The 14,276-nt window shown below is 43.0% G+C and overlaps 1 long non-coding RNA gene across 1 annotated transcript in view; it reads left to right on the top strand.

Annotated features, from left to right (window-relative positions):
* Window positions 1–13,605, top strand: part of LOC123643511 — a 51,550-nt gene extending 37,945 nt beyond the window's left edge. The window contains exon 3 of the long non-coding RNA XR_006736814.1: window positions 13,550–13,605. This is a non-coding gene — a long non-coding RNA (uncharacterized LOC123643511). The remainder of the gene's footprint in view (window positions 1–13,549) is intronic.
* The last annotated feature ends 671 nt before the right edge of the window (window positions 13,606–14,276 follow it).

Consider the following 14,276-nt stretch of genomic DNA (forward strand, 5'->3'; position numbering starts at 1 on the left):
TTGTACTAGTTTGCTTTTTTTTTTTTTTTAAGAGCAGTCACTAATAACTCCATTCCCTAGAAACTAAACAGCATTAATTTCTACTACTGGGCAGCTAAGCTTCCTGATCTTCTTGCTGATCCCTGTGGGTCCTGTCCTGAGGACTCTTGCATCAGGGAAATGGAGCTAGGGCAGGAGCAGGGATGCTGTCTGTTCACACCAGCTCTTTTTTATTTTTTATTTCAGCATATTATGGGGGTACAAAAGTTTAGGTTACATATATTGCCCTTGCCCCCCCCCCCCCAATCAGAGCTTCAAGCATGTCCATCCCCTAGATGGTGCATATTGCACTCATTATGTATGTATACACCCATCCCTTCCCCCCACACACATCTGCCCAACACCTGATTAATGTTATTCCTAAATGTGCTCTTAGGTGATGATCAGTGAAACCAGTTTGATGGTGAGTACCACACCAGCTCTTGCCCACAGGTTCGTCAGTTTCTCCTCCCAGCTCTCAGAGCCCGTGGCAGGAGGGTCCGCGTGGGGCCTCTCCAGCTGCACTGCTAAGGTTAGACTCTGCTCTGCCACCCATCAGGGGGACAGCAAGTGTGGTCAAGTGACTCAATGTCTCTCTTCATGCTAATTTCCTCACATGTAAAATGAGAATAACAGTACCTCTTGCAAAAGGTTGTTTTGAGGATTAATTAGGTAAATACATGCGAAGTGCTGAAGTAGTGCCTGTGAAATGGCAAGCCCTCCAAATAATGTTAGTGACATCAGTACAGTAGTTGTTAGACCTTGCTTTAGTTTCCTAGGGTTGCTGTAACAAACCACTACAAGTTGAGTGGCTTAAAATAATACAAATTAATTTTCTCATAGTTCTGGAGACTAGAAGTTCAACATGAAGGTGTTGGTGGGGCCGTGCTCCCACAGAAGGCTCTGGGGAAGAATCCTTCCATGCCTCTCCTAGCTGCTGCTGGCTGCCAGCAATCCTTGGCATTCCCTGGCTTATAGCTGCATCAGTCCGATTTTCACTTCTGTATTCACATGGCTTTCTCACCTGTGTGTCTCTGCATCTCCGTTACCTCCTTCTCCTGACAAGGACATCAGTCCTTGAATTTAGGTCCTGTCTCTTGTCCAGTATAACCTCATCTTAACTAATTATATGTGCAAAAACCCTATTTCTGAGTAGGTCCTATCCTGAGTTTCTGGATTGATAAAAATTTTAGGGGGACCCTATTCAACTCACTGTAATACCATTCATATTAATCAACAAATTCATATTGGTTTAGCAAGTGCTTTTCTTGGGTAAGGAAAACCTATTAATATGTCTAGCTTCTTCAGACAAAATTTAAAAGCTGGTTCTTTAAAACAGTCCTGTGATAGCCTGAACACCATCGTGGAGAGACAATTTACAAAAAAACAAATCCAAAATTGTGTTTGATTCAGACTTCCCCTGGCACGAGAGCTGGCAAGGAGAGCTGCGGCGGGAAGAGGAGGCTGAATCCAGTTCCGCCCACCACCTGTCTGCTGGCGAGGTGACGGACCCCTGTGCAATCAGCTCAGGCAGCAGCATCTGCCGTAAGGGAGTCACTGTTCTGGTTCATGCTACACAGAGCTGGGCCTGCGTGTTCAGAACACAGCCCCACAGTGCCCCAGTGCAGTGTCAGAAAGCACGTAGTAAGGCAATGGTGCCTGCCAATACCCTATGCATGGGCAGAAAACCACACACATATCTCTTTAGGCGGGTGTCCCTCCCCAGGCTTCCCGTGTGGGAGAGGCTGCCAGGCACACAGCACTTACGTGTGCATCCCCAGCATATGCTGCCTGGAGTTTCTCCTGGCCCAGTCCAAGGCACGTGCTGGTATCCTTTTCATTCGTTTCGTGTGTGAGTCACAGGTGATGCTTACCAAATCAATATCGGAGCACAGTCAAATACATAAAATACCCATTTAACTGTTACAGAACACACCTGAGAACTTTCAGGTTCTTTATATCTGCTGCTGACGACCTCTATGGGCACATCTTCTAGAAGGGTGATTTGGGAACTTTTATGTGCACACAAATCACCTGGGGATCTTGTTAAAATGCAGATTTGGATTCAAGTAGATCCAGGAAGGATCCAAGATTCTGCCCTTCTAACAGTCTCCCAGGTGACACTGATGCTCCTTGCCCATGGCATGGGCAATGGGTAGTTTACCTAGCAAGGCTCTATGTCAACTACCCCACCCAAATGCTTCTCTGACAGGTCTCTAGCCTGGGAAGGGTACCTGTGGAATAAAGCTCAGGGAATCTGGGAGTGAGAAATACATTCATTGTCTGAGGGATGCATCTACATATAGAGGAAAGAATGCTAAACCAGAAATTGGAAAACAGATGTTGATATTTAAGCCTTGGCTTTCTACTGAGTGGCTATGTGTTCTTGGATTCATCACTTTACCTCCATAATGCCTCACTTTCTGAACCAGTACAGTAAATGTGATGACTCTCCCTTTAACTACCCATCACTTGGAGTTGGTGAAAATCAACTGAGGTCATGTATTTTTAAAAACTTTGTGAAAAGTGCAAAGCACTGTTAAAAGTAGGTTATTCTTTCCTCCCAGGCTGTTGAGAGAATGAAAGATTGGCATTGGTCCCCAGGAGAACGCTGTGACATGAAAAACTCCATTCCTGGTATCTCTACTTGAGAATGTATCTTTCCAGGGGCTCTAGGACAAAAACACGCTCAACCAGTAAAGCTTTTATTAATAATTTAATAAAAGATGAGAGAGAAATCATGGACCTAGATAGTCCAGTGTGCAGTAGAGAGTGGACCACGCGTAATGAGGGTGGGTATCTTCACTGTCTAGTGCCACCGAAGTGTCCTGTGGCCTGTGCCTTCCACTCCCCACCAGTGCCGCTCTGGCCCCCACCCTCTGCTTCAGGGAGTCTTATGTGTACCCCGAGGGATGAGAGGTGGTGTTGTACAGTGGTTGGAACCACAGACCTGGAGACAGACTGCATGAGTTTGAAGCTCAGCTCTTAGTATTTATTTATTGAACAGTTCATTTAACCTCTCTGTACCAGGGTCTCCTTGTTTATACATTGGACGAGATCGGGCACGTTCATGGTGGTGTGGCTGTAGACCATTTGTACTTTGGACATCATATAAGAGCACAATCAGCCCTCCACATCCTTGGGGTCCACATCCATGGCTTCAACCAAGGGTGGGTCAAAAATACTTGAAAAAAAATCCAGTAAAAAATAACAATACAATAATAAAAAATAATACAAATTAAAAAATACAATATGATAACTATTTACACAGCATTTACATTTTATTAGGTATTATGAATAATCTAGAGATGATTTAAATATATGGGAAGATGGGCATAGGTTATATGCAAATACTGCACCCTTTTATATCAGGGACCTGATCATCCATGCTTGGATATCCATGGAGGGCACTCCTAGAACCAATCGCCTGTGGATACCAAGAGATGCAGCTGTACTTACTACTGTTGTGAGGATTAAATAAATAAGTGAATATAAATGCAAACACACACACACACACACACACACACACACATAACACAACAAGCTGTATGGTTAGCTATTACTTTAGCATTGAATGAAAGGGAAGAAGGGAAACAGGCAGAGAACAGGCCAGGGAGGGTAGTAGGCTCCCCCCAGCACCGTGAGATAAACAGCTAGTGGGGCTTCCGGCTTGGACAGTGTGGCGCCTTGAGCATTAATGAGTGACTCCACGTGCTGGCTTGGCTTTTACCCTCTGGCTGGGCTCCGCTGACACTCCCTGGCATCGGCCATCTGGGTCCTGACTCCTGAGCTGACCCTGCTTTCACTCTGGTCCCCCAGGTCAAAAAGTCTGTCTCTCCTCCCTGATGTCTTCTAAGGTCACTGCAGGAAGATGGTCTCTGGATGGTCTTGGCTGTGACAACTGTCCCTCACCTCCCACTTGTAGTTCTTAGAATAACTGTACAATGTACCAAGAATGCAATCTCCTGAGATAAGGAGAGCTGTCTGGACAGCTCAGGCTACGCCCTCCTTCCTCCTAGAACAGGCTGTTCTGCAGTGCTTGAGCTCAGTGAGTCAAATTACACTCAGGGTATAAAATCCAGAGCAGAAACTGCAGTATAATGTGGGACATGTGCAGAGGAGACCCCGTCTACCCTGGGCAGCTTTTCTGAGCCTGTAGGGACAAGCTCACCATGGATCCTAGGCTTTTGTTTATCCTTGATGCCTATGTAATAAATTTGCTTTGTCTGGTGTGTTGTGCGAATGTTCTGTCTCACTGGGTGCAAGCACCTGGTGGAGAACCTTTGCTGTCACACCTCATTGCATCCCCTCCTTGTGACCCTCTTCTTGTCTCCCTGAGGACAGAATGGGCTGGAGATAGGGTGGCCCTCCCTTCTCTCTATTCTCAGTCTAGTTCTATTGTGCTACACCGTATTTCCCCTGCTTCTCTCGGCTCTTCTGTTGCTTTAGTAGTGAAATATATAAATACAGGCAGTCCCTGGGTTACAGACAACCTGACTTACAGTGTTCCGTACTTATGAACAGGTTCCCAGGGCTCCCAATAAGCATAACTTGTAATTGATTAATTAAATTAATAACGCAGGAACTAGTTTCTTCTGCACATGTAAACAAGCCCATGTGGCATAAACAGTTAGTTGGTGCAGTGTCTTTGCGCCAGTGGCTACTCTCACAGAGAAGCGGCTGATGGAAACACAAGAACACAATAGAAGACTCAGAGCCAAGAGAGTTTGCAACAAAAGAACTGCTGAAATCTTTCGTCTTATTGAAGCAGGATTTGCTAAGCTTGAGGAACAAGATCCTAACATTGAGCAGTTTACAAAGGTTTGCTGTCCAGTTAGTGAGAACATGAACTGCTACAAAGCCATGTACAATGAAAAAAAGAAAAACATTGTGCAAACAACCCGATACCTTTTTTGAGACCCTGACTTCAGTGATAAGCTCTCCTCCCCCAGCAACAGACTCAAACCCTGAGTCTCCAGCTCCCTCTCCACCCTCCCCAGCACCATCTCCGTCCTCCTCCGATCAACGTCACCCGCCTTCTTGCCTCACAAACGCCCCTTCTGGGAGGCAAGGCATTGACGCAACATTAGGGAGGCGTTAACCTTTATTATTCTTCTTTGAAATTTTTCCTATTTCCTATCTAAACTTTTTATATGAGTTTGTTTTTATGTTCTGTTTGTTTGAATTAAAAGAAAGAGCACAACAGATTCTGCAACTTATTACAGTACAGGGGTATTATAATTATTACAGTATTACATTGTATTTTTATTACCACATACAAGCTATTATAGTATTGTTATTATTACTATGTATGCGGCTGTTCATCAGGGATCAGAGTTGCATACAAATCCGACCTAGACACGTTCTCAGGAACATACCCCTCCATAACCCGGGGACCACCTGTGTTCAATTCTGTCTATAAAACAATCCTACATTTCAAGGCAACATGAAGGCCTCTTACTGGCCAGAGGAAAGGCCACATGCACAGATATAGGAAAAAAAAAACCACGGACGTTCATATTCAAGATATAAAGCCTCTACATATACTGCAGGAAAGGTACAAATGCACGAAAGGTACAAACTCGGAAAAGAAGAGCAGAAGAGGGTGCCAGCAATCAATCAGTATTTATTGATTTTCTCCGATAAAGATGAGCAGGAGGGACTAAGTCTGCAAAGCCCAGGTCTCAGTGTTGTGTGACCCAGGACAGACTGACCTCTCATGAGACGTGAGAGTGAGGGATATTCTCACTAAGGGGAGGTCTAAAGTATTGAAGAAGTACCGCCAGCTTCCTAATTTTTACCTCTTCCATGAAAGCCTTGCTAGCTCCAACCTGGAGGAATTCATCCATTCATTCACTCAACAAGGGTTTTTGGTGGACCTCACACTTTTGCTCTTCCAGGCCACCTAAGACTATTATCATGGCTTATATAAATACATTTCTCGTTATTGTCTGACTAATCAGCCTACTTCCCTTTATGTAACAGTGTTGATCACAGTGCATGTGGCTTTCCATGAGAATTTCAGCTCCACAAAGTACTGGCTATAGGTTTTGGAGCAAGTTAATCTTTCTGAGATCAGTTTTCTCATCCACTAAATAAAAATGGTAACACCAGTATTAAGCAGCTCAGGTAGTCATAATAAAATATCATAGACTGGGAGGCTTGAACAATAGAAATTTATTTTCTCACGGTTCTGGAGGCTGGAGGTCTCAGATCAAGGTCCAGCAGTGTCGGGTTCTGGTGAGGTCTCTCTTCCTGACTTGCAGATGGCCACCTTCCCTCTGTGTCCTTACATGGCGTAGAGAGAGAAAGAACTCTCTATCTTCCTTTTCTTATAAGGATTCTAGTGTGATCATATTGGAGCCCCGCCCCCCCACGATGCCATTTAACCTTAAATACCTCCTTAAAGGCACTGTCTTCAAGTATAGTCACTTTGAGGGGCTAGAGCTTTAACAAATGAATTTGGGAGGTCACAATTCAGTCCATAATAGCATGCATGCAGCCGTCACCCACAAGGTTATTAGTGAAGAAGGCAAGTCCTGAAGGAATGCACCGCTGCCAGCCCCAGTGAGGAGCAAGACCTGAGCTGATTCACGCTCCCCGGTGACACCACATTTCTTCTAGGGAGCCTGTTGTCCTTTCTCTACAGCTGCTACCCCAGTCTGTGGACACATCTAATAACTATAAACTGGGACAGGCAGGGGCCTGGGTCCCACTCCCCTGCATGTCAGAAGGCTTCTAGGTCCTGGGGCAAATTAGCAGATGCAAATATAACACCAGGAAAGAGCATGGACTGACTTCTCTTACATCTAATAGAAGAGCCCTATCCCTTGTTTAAGACAAAGATATCCTGTTATACTCTTGTTCCAGAATGAATGGGCACTTGCCCTAACCTAAATAATTTAGAGAGGCCACTCAAATGCTTCTTCTGAAAACAACAGTCTGTTCCAAAGTGGTGCTTCTGCTGCTTGAGATAGGAAGGGCTAAGACTCGAGAATGTCAGTTTCCTTACCAATAATTAAAGCATATATTCATATGTGATAAAGTTCTGTTTTACTGGGCACGTCACTATGTTTCTTCCTCCCGCCAGCTTTCTTGAGTTATGATTGGCCAATAGAAATTGCATATGTTTTGGTGGTGTATATATGTGTATATATGCACCTGATGCTTTGATGTATGTATGCATTGTGAAATGATCACCTCAACCAAGTTAATTAACATATCCATTGTCTCACATAGTTACTATTTTCTTTCTTTTTTGTTTTCTTTCTCTTTCAAAGTGAAATAAAATAAACCCATTTTTTCCTGCTTATTGATACTTCTGGTTGTTATCTGCAAGGGTCTTTGCTAGAAGCCAATCCGGAGAAAGTGAGGAATGAAAGATAAGCTTCCTGCTATGGAAAAGCTTCCAGTGTAGCTTGAAAGACAAAGTATACAAATATGAAAAATTATCACAGCATGAAACTTCACCCCAGGGAGTGTGAATCAGTTTAACATTTTAGGGCAAAAATAAGCTATCTCTACCTACTTCATAGTGTTATGGTAAAATTTAATAATGAGTGAAAGCAGAGATGACAGGAGCTCCCAAAATATTCGTTGAATAGATGAAAAAAGGCATTCATGGTAGCCAATGGGGATGGGGCAAGAGTGTCTAATAGCCAATGGGGGTGAGACACGGGAGACATAGCAGCCAGCGGGATGGGGCGTGTGCAGGGCATCCGCTGCTTCCGAGAGAAAGCCTTGGAGAGCACACACTCTGCACAGGTGAGCAGTTGACAGTCCCTCAGGGATCTCAGCTCCTCTCAGCCCCTGGGGCACTTGAATTACCCGTCAATTCCCAGTGCTCACAGGCAACAGTGGATTGATTTAATTTTTTTTCCAGTTTTCCCACTTTTTGCTTTTCAGTTGATAGAGCAGATGGAAATCTTGTTTCTCAATTACTCAGTGTCCCCATTTCATCTGAGTACATCTGGAAGGAGATTATTTGAATACATTTGGTTTTTAAAAATGACAGTGAAAACAGGCATGGAGTAGGGGGTGGGATTTTATCTTTTTTTTCCCCCTTGCCTGCCCCATCAATATAGTTTCCCAAGAAAAACAAAGAAATAAACTCTTACGACATTAAGTCACAGCAGGGACTACTTCTGTTCTATTTCTCTCATCTCAAAATAAACTTAATTTATAAGGACTGGGAGGGCTACAGTGATATTCTGCAATGCAAATAAAACACAGCGTGAACACATACACAGGAAGAAAGTTTTGGGCTGTAAATATACCCGGGAAGTTCAGAGAGGCATAAAAAGTTGGGGTAGGCATTAGAAATGATTACTTTGCAAGTGAATTTCAATTTTCCATTTTTAAGGGAACATATGTCGATACAGTTTTCTCTTCCCGGATTGACTAGAGGGTGGCCTTTAGCCAGTTTTTTACCCTGATTGATTTGGCTCACTGGATTGGGTTTGAAATGCCCATGACAATACTGTTCTTTGGGCATTTTTTACTCCTACTTACTTCTTGCAGCCTGGGAAGTTCAGAGCAATGTCAGCACTGATTATAATTCAACCATTTATTTCCTCTAGCAATTAAAAAGTGTGCTCACCAAGCCACAGCTGACTTACCAATTGAAGCACATCCAACCACCACTTTTCTGAGATTCCAGTTACAAGACAATTGCAAGGACTGAATGATAAATCTTTTCCTGACGTTGCTATTAAGTTAGAGGATGATATTTGGACAAGGCAGGGATCTGAGATCAGCTCTCAGCAAAACAGTGGAGGCAGGAAGTTTTAGACACCGGTTGCCTCCTTGCTCTGCCACTGGCCTTTCCAGAACTCTCTGCAAGTTCTGTCTCCTACCATCCTTGCTCCTCTACTTAAGAGGAAGGCAATCAATCTGATGACTGTGCTCAAGCCAAGGTGTTAGAGACACAATGAGCCACCAATTTGGAGACTATGTGAATTTATTAAATAATGTCTGCAAAGGGCAAGGTTTAACTCAAAGGTGTGTTAAGAGTAGAATTTCAGGCACAGTAAATCTTGGATTGGGGAAAATATTTGAGATATGAAAGCTTTCCCGATACATAAAAGGACACATCTATTTATCTATCCATCCATCCATCCATCCATCCATCTTTTATCTTGACAGTTTATTATTGATGATAACTAGCTGACTATGAGTGGACATTTATGAGCTTGGGGTCTCTCTTCAGGTGAGGGCAGGGTACTCCCAACAAACACTCTGCACTCTGCCTGTGGGATCTGACCTCTCTGCATGGAAGGGGGGATGTGGTTAGCAGCAAAGTAAGGAGCAACATTTGTCTGTTGCAACCACTCTCTCTTTCTAACTCCTCTCTTCCCCAGGTGTTATTTGAAGACACTAGGACGTTTTTTTTTCTTATATTTGAGGCAAAATTAAGGTGACTGAGCGAGACTAATAATTAGAATGTGAAAAGTTTTAAACAGAAGCTGAATTCCAAAAGTAAATGGGGAGAAACTTACTATTGCACAGAATCAGTGAAAGGAACACTCAACAATTCAAATTAATTTTTAAAATCATTTGAGTTTGTTTTAATGGAATGTAAATAATTTTGGTGAAGCCCAGTATTTAATGCAGGGTTGTTGCCCCAGTGACAATGGAGTGGTCTCTTGGGTGACATGATTAAGGGGATGGGTTTGTCAAGATGTTAGAGCAATCTGGCTCCAGTGGTCTTCCTCCTAACAAATATCGTTAGACTACTGACCATGGGGTCTGGTTGACAAGGTCACCGGCCTTCTTTTCTCTCTCTTTGATCCTCCCCTGGATCACTCCTTCCTCCCAACATAGCATGTACTATAATATCAAGTGCTTTTCATATATCAACCCATTCAGTTATCACAACCACCCAATGATGCAGACACTGTTATTATCCTTACCCTATAGGAAACTGAGGCACAAAGAGATTAAGTGACTTTCCCACGGTTGTGCATTTTGTAAGCAACAGAGCAGGCATTGGAGCCCAGGCAGTGCCTGGTTTCAAAGTCCAGACTGTTCACCACCCCATCACTCTGCCTCGTACCACACCCTCTCAGAACTGATTTATGGTTCTGGCACATAGTGGGTAAATAATACATATTTGTTAATGGTATCACAAAGCAACTTTGGAGTTGTTCTCTAGAAATACGCCGAGTGAAAATGAGCATGCTGGTGTAGACCCTGAGGTTTCCTATCCCTGTTGTCCTCAGTCCAGGGAGCGGGAAAGGAGTTGGCAGGGGCCTTTCCCGCTTGGCTGCAGTGGGGAACTTGCTGGAATGTGGAGAAAGGCCTTTGCTGGGGCTGCAGATTGAGGTGGGATTCTTGGGTTTATTATCTCTGTCCTAAATAATCTTAAAGTTGCCACAGTGCCACAGGTGCAGATGAAGTCAGAGAATCTCTGAGCTGAAAGATACCCCTGGAAGCTATCCCCGGGGAATGGCTGTCTGGCCTGCTGGGCAGGTGTTTCTTTCCTTCTGGAAGATCTTCAGGGTGAATGATGGGGCAGTTTTCCTCAGTCACTCATCCCTGGCATCTTCTTAATTTTTACTCCTCCTTGTGAGAGAATGTGAGCTCTCATATAAAATTCAATATAATGTAAAAGAGTTGGATTAAAAATAACAGTAGAGCTCACGCTTTAAAAGGAACAACAGGAATAGATGTTCCCAGGCACCTAGGATGTGCTAATTTAACAGTTTTTCATTGATCTTGGCTCCCAGCTTTCTACATAAAAACCAAAAAGTGAGCTGAAATTACATAATTTTCCTTGTCAGATAAAAGAAATCCTACAAAATTTTGATAAATAATAAATGTTCCTTGGGACTAAACTCAAGGTGGAATGTATCCACAAGTTGCTTTAAAAGGGGCATTTAGTCATTAGTGAGCAGTGTCTTTAAATATGAATGACATTACGTTAATGGATGACTCTTATATCGGGCTATCCCTGAGGCGTGCCTTCCCGAAGACACTTCCACAGGCATTCGAAGGTTTATGATACGGTGGCAAGTTTGTGAGCAAGCGTGTGGGGGTGTTCAAAGCACGTGCACAGACACGAATGATCACTAATGACCGTGGCTTGCTGTCAGAGCCCTCTGGAGGTCAGCAGCAAAGGAGGCCTGGGGCTTGAGGCCAGGGTTTCCACCCTGAACCCTTCGCACTGTCCTGTGTGAGGTCCACGTCCTTGACTTTCTGATGACCTAATACTACGAAAAGAGCCTAAAGACCCTCGGAAGTCATGTGGTTAATTCTTCCATTAAAGTGGCTCTCTCAATATTCAGTCTATTGATAATCAAATTATCTAAAAAATGCCTACTGCACTCAGAGTATTATCAAAATTCTGCACTATTCATTAAAGTGACTGGCGGTGGGGACAAACTCACCATTCTGTTGAAGAAGCTAACAAGTTTTAGGCTCTCACCCTGACAAAAGTCACCCTAAGTGGCAAATGGATCTTATTTTATATTGTCTTTAAAGGGCCAAGGGTGGCTGTCTTCATCTGGGCTCAGGTGAAGGTTTCAGGCTGCATGTGAACTTGGCAGAGATGGCTGGTGAGGGCTGGTTGGGGAACAGCAGAGCTGGCATGTGGGCCATGTATTATTTAAACCGGAGATAGTCAATTCTTAGTTAAAAGAAAAAAAGAGCTATAGATGTCACAAACATCAGCAAAGCTATATGGTTTAGATTCGAAGGTCTACATATCATTTGTTATGAAAAAATTTAGGGCACGTGTTACTAGCCAAAGACTTCATTTATCAAAGAAGAATCTTAGTATAATCTCGGGAAGACTTCTGACTTCAAATTTAGCTGCATCATTGGAATAGGCCCACTAGGATGAGTTTGCTGTAAAGTACACCCTTAAGTAGACCATGAAATTACTTTATGGGCAGGCTTGTTTATGAGGAATTGAACAAAATGTGCCAAATGCAACTATCTGAGCCCTGTGCAGTGAGAAGCTGTGATGTTCTTTTGGACAATAACCAGCCAACATGTTCAAGTGCTTCTTTTACTATTAGCTAACATTTTTGGAGCCTTCTCTATGCAACCAGGCACTGTCCTAAGCACCTTGTGAGTCTTAGGTTATTTAATCTTCATAACACTCCCATCACGTAGGCATGGTTATCATCCCCATTTTACATATGAGGATAATGAGTCGCTGTAAAGTTAATTATCTTGGCCAAAGTTGCACAGTTGGTAAGTGGGAAAGCCAAAATTCAATACCAAGTAATCTAACATTATAGAGTCTGTGAAGTGTGAAGTATAGAAAGAGAGGGGCTTTGAGGATTAATTTCATGGCAGTTGTTTGATGCCCACAGAACATCCTCCCCACCAAGGATGTCTGACTTGGGGTTGGACTCACACAGCAAGTGAGTTTAGGGTGGGGAGGGAGTTATAAACCTGACTCTCTCATTCTAGGGTTGAGAGTTATAGAGTCTGACACTGTTTTGCTTGTCTCTGTCCATGACAGAGACATTTCAGACATTGCAGAGACAATGATAGTTGTGTCGTATCTGAAGTTCTGTAGTAAGAGAGAGCTTGCAAGTTTAGGACAGCTTACTTATCCAATACCTCAAAATAAACTAGGGCGTTGTTACCCAAGGAAGGGGAAAGATGCTGCTAGTTGGGAAATAGCACATGTCCATTATAACATGCATACAATATGCCCAATAGCCTAGTGTACCAGGGAAGCAGCTAATTAAATGGGCTCGGACATGACTATGTTTAGTACCATTTAGATCTGGGATTGTTTGTGCCATGGGACCATCACTCCCCACTCTGATTTCAGTACTAAAATGTCAGACTGGTTTTTTTTCCCCTTCTTATTATAATTTCCACTGTTTTGGACTGGTCCCTTATTACTCCTTTCTCAGGCTATTGCAATTACTTCTTCTCCACTTTCTCTGTACCCTTTAATTTGTCCTAAGCAGTAGTCTAACAATTAGCATTTCTGGCACAGATTCTATCCTGTTACCCCCAGCTAAAAAGTATTCAATAATTTCCCAACTTCTTTTGCATGGCTTTCATGATTCTCTAAAATCTAACCTTTGCCTATTTATCTAATTTAATTTCCAGTGACTTCCCTTGACACATTAGGTCCCTCAGCTAAATGTTGTAAGTTCCCTACCTCCTTGTCTTTGCTCATACCATTTTCTCTAACTGGACTATTTGCCATTTCTTCCCATAACAATCCTCCTCATCTTCTGAGCTTTACCCCAGACACTGAGTCTCTATAATGCCTTCAGTGAACAACTACATTTACCTATATGCTGTTGCCCTGTTCCCAACTCCATTTTATGGATATATTGTTTCTGTATTGCTTATAATACTTTGGATTTCAGAAACAGAAATTAACTTTAGTTAGCTCAAACAAAAAGAGAATTTGTATATGGATATAGGGAGTATCCTAAACCCCAAGGGCAGGGATGTATCTTGTCCATAGGAAGATAACTAGAAATCAGAAAGTTCAAAGACTCTCTGTGTGTTCATATCTTTGTACATTACCCTAACTCGCTCTCTTTTTCTACAGATTGATTTTCTCTGCTTCTCTGTTCCCCATGGTACAAAATGCCCACCATTCTCGCTACAGAGTTTGATAGATTTCCAGTCCAATCCTCAATTCCCAGAAGAGAAAGAGAAGTGGCCCATCTTGAGGACTAAGTTACCCATAGTGCAGTGTGTCATGGCAGGTGAGTGGCGTTACCATATGAACATGGATGTTGGGGACCATCTGGGGAAGTAGGGGTGAGTTTCCCAAGAGATGGGGCATCAGACAATTGGGACAGACAGATAATTCCACAAAGTTTCTACTACAGTCTCCATTAGTTTGTGTTGACCTCAAAAAGACAAATTATATTCTCTTCTTCATTTGTTTCATTCTTTCCAAACTCTCATCTTCCCAAAGTCTAAATATGGTTGGTCATATAGTGGCACTCAGTAAGAAAAGGCAATTTTGTTAAGAACAATACATATAGAAGAGTAACAAGTTGTTAGATGTTATTCTTACTCTTGTCTCAGATTTTCAGGAAAGATTCCGAAGGCTGAGAACAAACCAGCTACTGCCAAGTATCCACACCCATAAGACAATGTGCTAGACGAGACCACCTGAGCAGAAGGTGTAAAGACACCGTGAAGTGTTCTGCCCATCTCCCACTTGTAGCAACTGTAGGAGGGAGAGAGGGAAGAAGAGCTGAAAGGGAAAATTTCTTTGGAGAGAGCTGAGAATGTTGGTGCATTTCTTCCACGCTGATCAATAC

This window comes from Lemur catta, chromosome 8, assembly GCF_020740605.2.
Source record: "Lemur catta isolate mLemCat1 chromosome 8, mLemCat1.pri, whole genome shotgun sequence".
In the NCBI taxonomy this organism is placed as follows: domain Eukaryota; kingdom Metazoa; phylum Chordata; class Mammalia; order Primates; family Lemuridae; genus Lemur; species Lemur catta.